At 32.8% G+C, this 6,784-nt stretch overlaps 1 non-coding gene across 1 annotated transcript; it reads left to right on the top strand.

Moving 5' to 3' along the window:
• The first annotated feature begins 5,841 nt into the window (after nucleotides 1-5,841).
• Nucleotides 5,842-5,948, top strand: LOC112427492 (U6 spliceosomal RNA). The gene has a single exon (XR_003019084.1). It is a non-coding gene; the product is annotated as a U6 spliceosomal RNA (small nuclear RNA).
• Nucleotides 5,949-6,784: the final 836 nt, after the last annotated feature.

Raw genomic sequence — 6,784 nt, 5'->3', positions numbered from 1 at the left:
TCTTTTGTACTGTGTTTGCAGTTTAGATTATTTTTACCATGTATATGCATTAGTTTTGCAAAAGAGATATGTAATATTGTTAAATAAATTTTTAATAAAACATATTTTTATCTTCATTTGATTCTCTTTTCATGATTTACTTTGGTTTGTTAATTTGCTATCTTTTAAAATATTTTAAATATTTATGCCTAAAAGTTCACTCACAATTCCAGCAATCAGAGGTAAATATTTAAATATTTACTAAGAACCAAGTACTATAGGTTGGTGCAAAATAATTGAGGTTTTTGCCGTTACTTTTAAAACCTCAATTACTAGTATTTTAGGCCTGCAGAGTCCCACTGTGAACAACTAAGCTCCTTGGTCTAGCGAAGTTTGTTTTCTAGAGAAAAACAAAGACAACATAATTTTGAAAATTGACATCATACTGAGTGCTAGGAAGAAAATAAATCAGAATCAGGTGGATGCCTCTCAAAGTAACAAGCGAGCAGACGCTTAGTGAGAAAATGAGCCACGTGTATATTATTGAACCTCATGGGGCAAGATAAATCATGTAGGTTTTACTCTAAGTGAGAAAGTGGACCAGTGCAAAAGTAAGCAATATAGTCTGAAATATATTATAAAGCCATCATGCTTTACATACTGAGGGACAGTAGACTATAGAAGGCAAAAGTAGAAGTAGCAAGGTTGAGAGACCTGTCAAGAGATTCTTGCAGAAGTCCAGATGAGAAAAGGTGGCTTGAACTGTCAGGGTAGAAGTGGAATAGTGCAAGTTGCTTGTTTTTAGTATTTATCTTGAAAATAATTTTTAAATTTAGTATGCAGTGTTTTATAGACTAAATGTGCCCATTCCAAATTCTTATGCTGAAATCTAATCCCCTGTGTGAGGGTATTTGGAGGCAGGTCATTTTGAAGGTCATTAGGTCATGTGGGCCATCCATTCATGAATGAAATAGTTCTCTTATGAAAGAGGCCCCAAAGAGATCCTTTCCTCTCTGCCTCGTGAAGACAGAATAAAAACATGACCATCTATGAACCAGGAAGCAGGCTCTCACCAGATGTTAAATCTGCTGGTACTTTGATCTTGGACTTCCCCAACCACAGAAGTGTGAAAAATAAATTTCTGTTATTTATAAGCTATTCAGCCTATGGAGTTTGTTATAGCAGCCCAGATAGACTAAGACACGGTGTGAAAGAAATAGAGGATTCAGAGTTGACATCGGAGTTGATGTTGAAGGTGGAGTAGATTTCAAGATGAGGAAACATATGAGGAACATATAAATATCTTACTTTCTGGTGTTGTCATATATTTGTGACTTACAAGTACCATAATCAGACCTCTTCCACATTGCAGGATTAGATTCTTATATAATTTAGCATGTATTGATATAGCAATTTAAATAGATGCACCAGAAGACCATTGCTCCATTCTTGAAGCTAGGTGCTCAAGAGTCCCATTTGTACTTTGTAATTCACATTTTCCCAGTCCCACTTTATGTGTTTACTCACTGCCTTATATTATTTTTGTGTGATTTCCTTATCAATAATATCTATCTCTATCTTCTATTAATGTATAAAGGTTAGAGCATATTATTGGAGTCAGTTCATATTGCTTAAATAAATTAATATATTTTCAATTAAATTCCTGATACATTAATATTATTTTAAAATTTCCATTTGTTTGGACAGATTATCATTTAGTTTTTGCTATTTTTTTCTCAGTATAACATGAAAACTTGTTATGTGTTTGCCTTTTAATATTTAATGAGTGTAATTGAGTTTTGTAATTGATATGTATGTTCTTGTAAATGAAATATATACTCTTCTGTCTATTATTTGATTTTCTTTAGATATTTTCCAAGTTTACTATATTTATTACTTTATCCAAGGAATATTTTATTAATGTGTGTATATAGTAGGTATATATATTTATGGGTTACATGAGATATTTTGATACAGGCATGCAATGCATCATAATCACATTAGGGTAAATGGGATATCTATTCCCCTCAAATATTTAACCTTTGTGTTATAAACAATCTTGTTATACTCTTTTAGTTATTTTTAAATGTAAAATTAAATTATTTTTTGACCATAATCACCCTATTGTGCTAGGAAATACTGAGTATTATTCATTCTTTCTAACTATTTTTTGTACTCATTATCCATACCCACTTTCCTCCACACCCAACCACTACACTTTCCAGCCATTGGTAATCATACTTCTACTCTCTATATCCATTACTTCTATTATTTTAATTTTAGCTCCCACAAATAATTGAAAACATGTTATGTTTGTCTTTTTGTACCTGGCTTATTTCACTTAATATGATTGCCTCAAGTATCACCCATCTCTTGTTGCAAATGACAGGATCCCATTCTTTCTTGTGGCTGAACAAGTACTCCATTGTGTATATGTACCACATTTTCTTTATTCACTCATCCATTGATGAACACTTAAGTTGCTTACAAATCTTGCCTATTGTGAATAGTGCTGCAGTAAACATGGGAGTACAGATCTCTCTTCGATATACTGGTTTCCTTTCTTTTGGGTATATACCTAGTAGTGAGATTGCTGAATTGTATGGTAGCTCTATTTTTAGGTTTTTGAGGAATGTCCTAACTGTTTTCCGTAGTGGTTGTACTAATTTGCATTCCCAAGAACAGTACACAAGGGTTCTCTTTTCTCTACATCCTCACCAGCATTTGTTACTGCCTGACATTTGGATAAAAGCCATTTTGACTGGAGTGAGATGATATCTCATTGTAGATTCGATTTGCATTTCTCTAATGATCAATAATGTTGAGCAGCTTCTTAAATAAAAAGAGAAAATTGTTTCAACTAATGTAACTTTTATTATGAAAAAATTTCAAACAGATACAAATGAAGAGAATGGTATAATCACCAGCTCACCTCTCCCAGGTACCAATGATCTAGATTAAACAGCTATCCACATTTGCCTTTCAGATTTCATCTCCCCTATCCTCTCTTTTTGTTGTTGTTGGAATATTTAAAACCACATCCCAGGTATCACTTTATCTCATCTGAAAACACTTCAGTATAAAACTCTAGGCCAGCCGCCATGGCTCACGCCACAACTTTGGGATATCAATGTGGTGGATCACTTGAGGTCAGGAGTTCAAGACCAGCCTGACCAATGTGTTGAAGCCCCGTCTCTACAAAAAATTAGCTGGGCATGGTGGTGGGCGCCTGTAATCCCAGTTACTCAGGAGGCTGAGGCAGGAGAATCTCTTGAACCTGGGAGGTGGAGGTTGTGGTGAGCCGAGACCATGCCACTGCACTCTAGCTTGGGCAAAAAAGCGAGACTTCATCTCAAAACAAACAAACAAACACACAAACAAACAAACACCTCTGAGAGATATGACTTAAAAGGAATAACCATAATACTGTTATCACTTTCAGTATGTTTAAAATAATTTCTCAGTACTATCTAGCATTCAGTTCATGTTCAGTTTTCTTCATTTGCCTCGAAAATGTCTTTTTACTTTTGGTCCATTTGAATCAAGATCAAAACAAAGTTTTCAATTGATTGGTATGTCTTTAAAGTCTTCTTGAAGGTGTAACATAAATATAACTTTTAAAATGTATATTACTTAAAATTATACTCTGCCTATTTTAAAAAATCTCTCTGTTGAGATATAATTCACATACTGTTGCAGGCTGAAAAATGATCCTTCTTCTCCCCAAGATATCAGAACTAAATTCCTGAGACAAGTACAAAAAGGCAAGAAATCTAACCAGTAAAAGATGAAGCTTGAAGATGTTTACCAAGTGTCTAATCTAGATTGAATCAAAGTCTTTTGCAACCATTGCTTAAAAATACTTTTTCTTCTCATTGCATATCACATTTATTGCAAGTAGACAATATGTTATTTTGAAAATCCATCTTTTCTGAGCCAAAAGATTTCGAGATTGATTATCTTTACTTAATGGTCTGTTAAAATATAGATTATTTAGTGTCTGATCTTCATGACATTAAAATATTCTTAAAGTTTTTATAACAATAAATAGTATTTTTGTTCTGTAATTTTAAAACTATGCTTGAATGTACTAATTTAGTTTTAAAGATTTTTTAAGTTTATTTTAGCTTAGGAAAGTCATTTAAATGTCTCCACCTTTGTTTTAGTATCCTTTCTTTGGACCACTCTGATGAAATTTAGAGCCCCTTGATCATTGGTTGTTTTTAAATGTGTAAGTCTCAGATGTCTCTGTTGCAACAACAACAACAAAATGGAAAATTATGCCAGAAGACAGTTATTGGCAAACTACTACATGACTTTATGGTTTAAAACTGATAAATGGATACATGAGAACATTGAATAAGAATAATACCTATAACTAATAAGAAACTTGATTATAAGGCCCTGGAGGTGTTACTAAAATGAAAATCTTTTAAATTCTTAACTAAGTTGCTATGGTAGCTTCTTTTAGTCGTAGTGTATTTGGTTTAACCATTTTAACATCTCTACTCAGCAGTTTTAATCAATATTTTAGTTATATATGTAAACACAAATTTCTGCAAAATGTGGATAGATTTTTATTTTTTTGTCAAGAGTACATAAAAATTTTTTATAAATATGAGTTTATAAAATGCAGGTAGGATATACTTATAACTAGCTGTTAGGAAATAGCATATAGAAAAGATGGAGGAATATAACTTTTAAACTAAAACTGTGATTAATTGAATATCTAGCAGGCAAAACCAGTCTTGATTATGCAATCATGTAATTTTACTTCTCAACTTGCCTATAAATTGGAACTCTAAATAATGTAGTGCAAAATGAAAACTGAAAATAATAATTCCCAAATTATTTAGAACAGTAATTTTGTCTTCATTCTCTGCATTGCTTATATGGTTTTGTTTCTAAATCCACTCTGAAGCTAAAAGTTAGCCTGTTGAAATTCCTTGTGACAATGAATCATTCTCAATTGATAGCAAAGAGATAATTTTGGAACATTTGTGTATAGCACATGCATTAAAGACAAAAATCATAATGAGTGATAGCCAAAAATGAGAACCAAGAAATAACTTTTTTCCTTTTCTGCTTACCTTACTTTATTTCCCTACGTGCTATACATTTTATACATATTTTAATTGTTTGCCACTAAAATATAACTTCCCTGGAGACTGGGTATTTGCTGTGTTCCCTTTTTTATTCCAAGTGACAAAACAGTGCCTAGAATATGATTTTTAAAATCTCACATATCTGAAATACTAGGTGTCAAGTTGTGAGTTTAAAATAATATTTCCTCCCCAAACAATTAAATCATTTCCCATAAATGTGGATTCACACTTTTGTCCAGCATTTTAAAACTGATATTTCTAAATTCTGTATAAACTTGGCTTGAGAAAAACGAAAATGTCCAGCACTTTAAAACTGATTTTTCTAAATTCTGTATAAACTTGACTTGAGGAAAAGATGAAAGAGTTACGTATTGGGAGACAACCTGCTTAGTGTTTCTTAAACCAAGTTCCAATAGCTTCCTCTATCCCCTCATATTTTTTTACTTCCATCTCAAAATCTATCCTATTTTATACCTGCCAACATTGAAGCTAGGGTGCCTTTTTGGTTCTGGCTGACACACCTTCTCCTTCCTACAGTGTTTTTTTTTTTTTTTTTTTTTTTTTTCTCTCTGTCTCTTCTGTATTCCCACGTGTCTCTTAATCTGTTTGCTCCATTCACAAGTTTCTGATCTCATTTCTATTTCACAGAAATAGAAGTGGTTCTTCCATCAATGGCAAACTCCAGGTCATATAATCATTACCTATTACTTGTTTGTTTTAACCCATCCTTTAACTTGGGAATCCAAAAAACATAACAGTGTTCACTTTGGAATCACATAGACTAAAACTGAAGCGATACAGTGAAGATTAGAATATCTATCCCCTGTGCAAGAATGACAAATTTGTAAAACATTTTCTATTTTTCAAATAATCATATAAGGAGATGTTAAACACCACACATCATTAAAGAATTGCACATTAAAGCAATGAGATATCACTGCACACTCATTAGAATAACTAACAACCAAAACACTAACAGCACTAAATATTGGCAAACTTGTGGAACAATAGACGCTCTCTTTAGTTGCTGGTGGGAATCTAAATGGTACAGCACCTTTGGAAGACACTTTGACAATTTCTTATAACACTAAACATACTCTTACCACGCGATTCAGCAATGGTACGCTTTGATATTTGCCCAACTGGATTGAAAATTACATCCACAAAAAAATCTGCACACATATGTTTATGGAAGTTTTATTCATAATTGTCAACATTTGGATGCAAGCAAGATGCTCTTTAATAGGTGAATGGATACATAAACTCTGGTATATTCTATAATGGAATATATTCAATACTAAAAAGAAATGAGCAACCAAGCCATAAAAAGATATAAACAAAACTTAAATGCATATTACTATGTGAAAGAAGCCAATCTGGAAAAGCTACATACTGCATAATTACATCAATATGACATTCTAAACAAGACAAAAGTATAGAGACTAAAAGGATCAGTGGTTGCCTGGGGAGGGAGCAGGGAGGAATGAATAGGTGGAGCCCAGTGGACTTTAAAGGTAGTGAAACTCTTCTGTATGATACTATAATGGTGGATACCTGTCATTATATATTTCTCAAAACCCATGAAATACACAACAAGAGTGCATCCTAATGTAAACTATGGAGTTTGAGTGATAATGCCGTGTCAGTATTGGTTCAATGCTTGTAACTAATATATTACCCTGGTGTGAGGTATTGATGGC

The sequence above is a fragment of the Macaca nemestrina genome, chromosome 3, assembly GCF_043159975.1.
Source record: "Macaca nemestrina isolate mMacNem1 chromosome 3, mMacNem.hap1, whole genome shotgun sequence".
Taxonomy (NCBI): Eukaryota; Metazoa; Chordata; class Mammalia; order Primates; family Cercopithecidae; genus Macaca; species Macaca nemestrina.
Note: the sequence above shows the minus strand (reverse complement) of the source record. Positions and strands in the feature narration are given on the sequence as shown.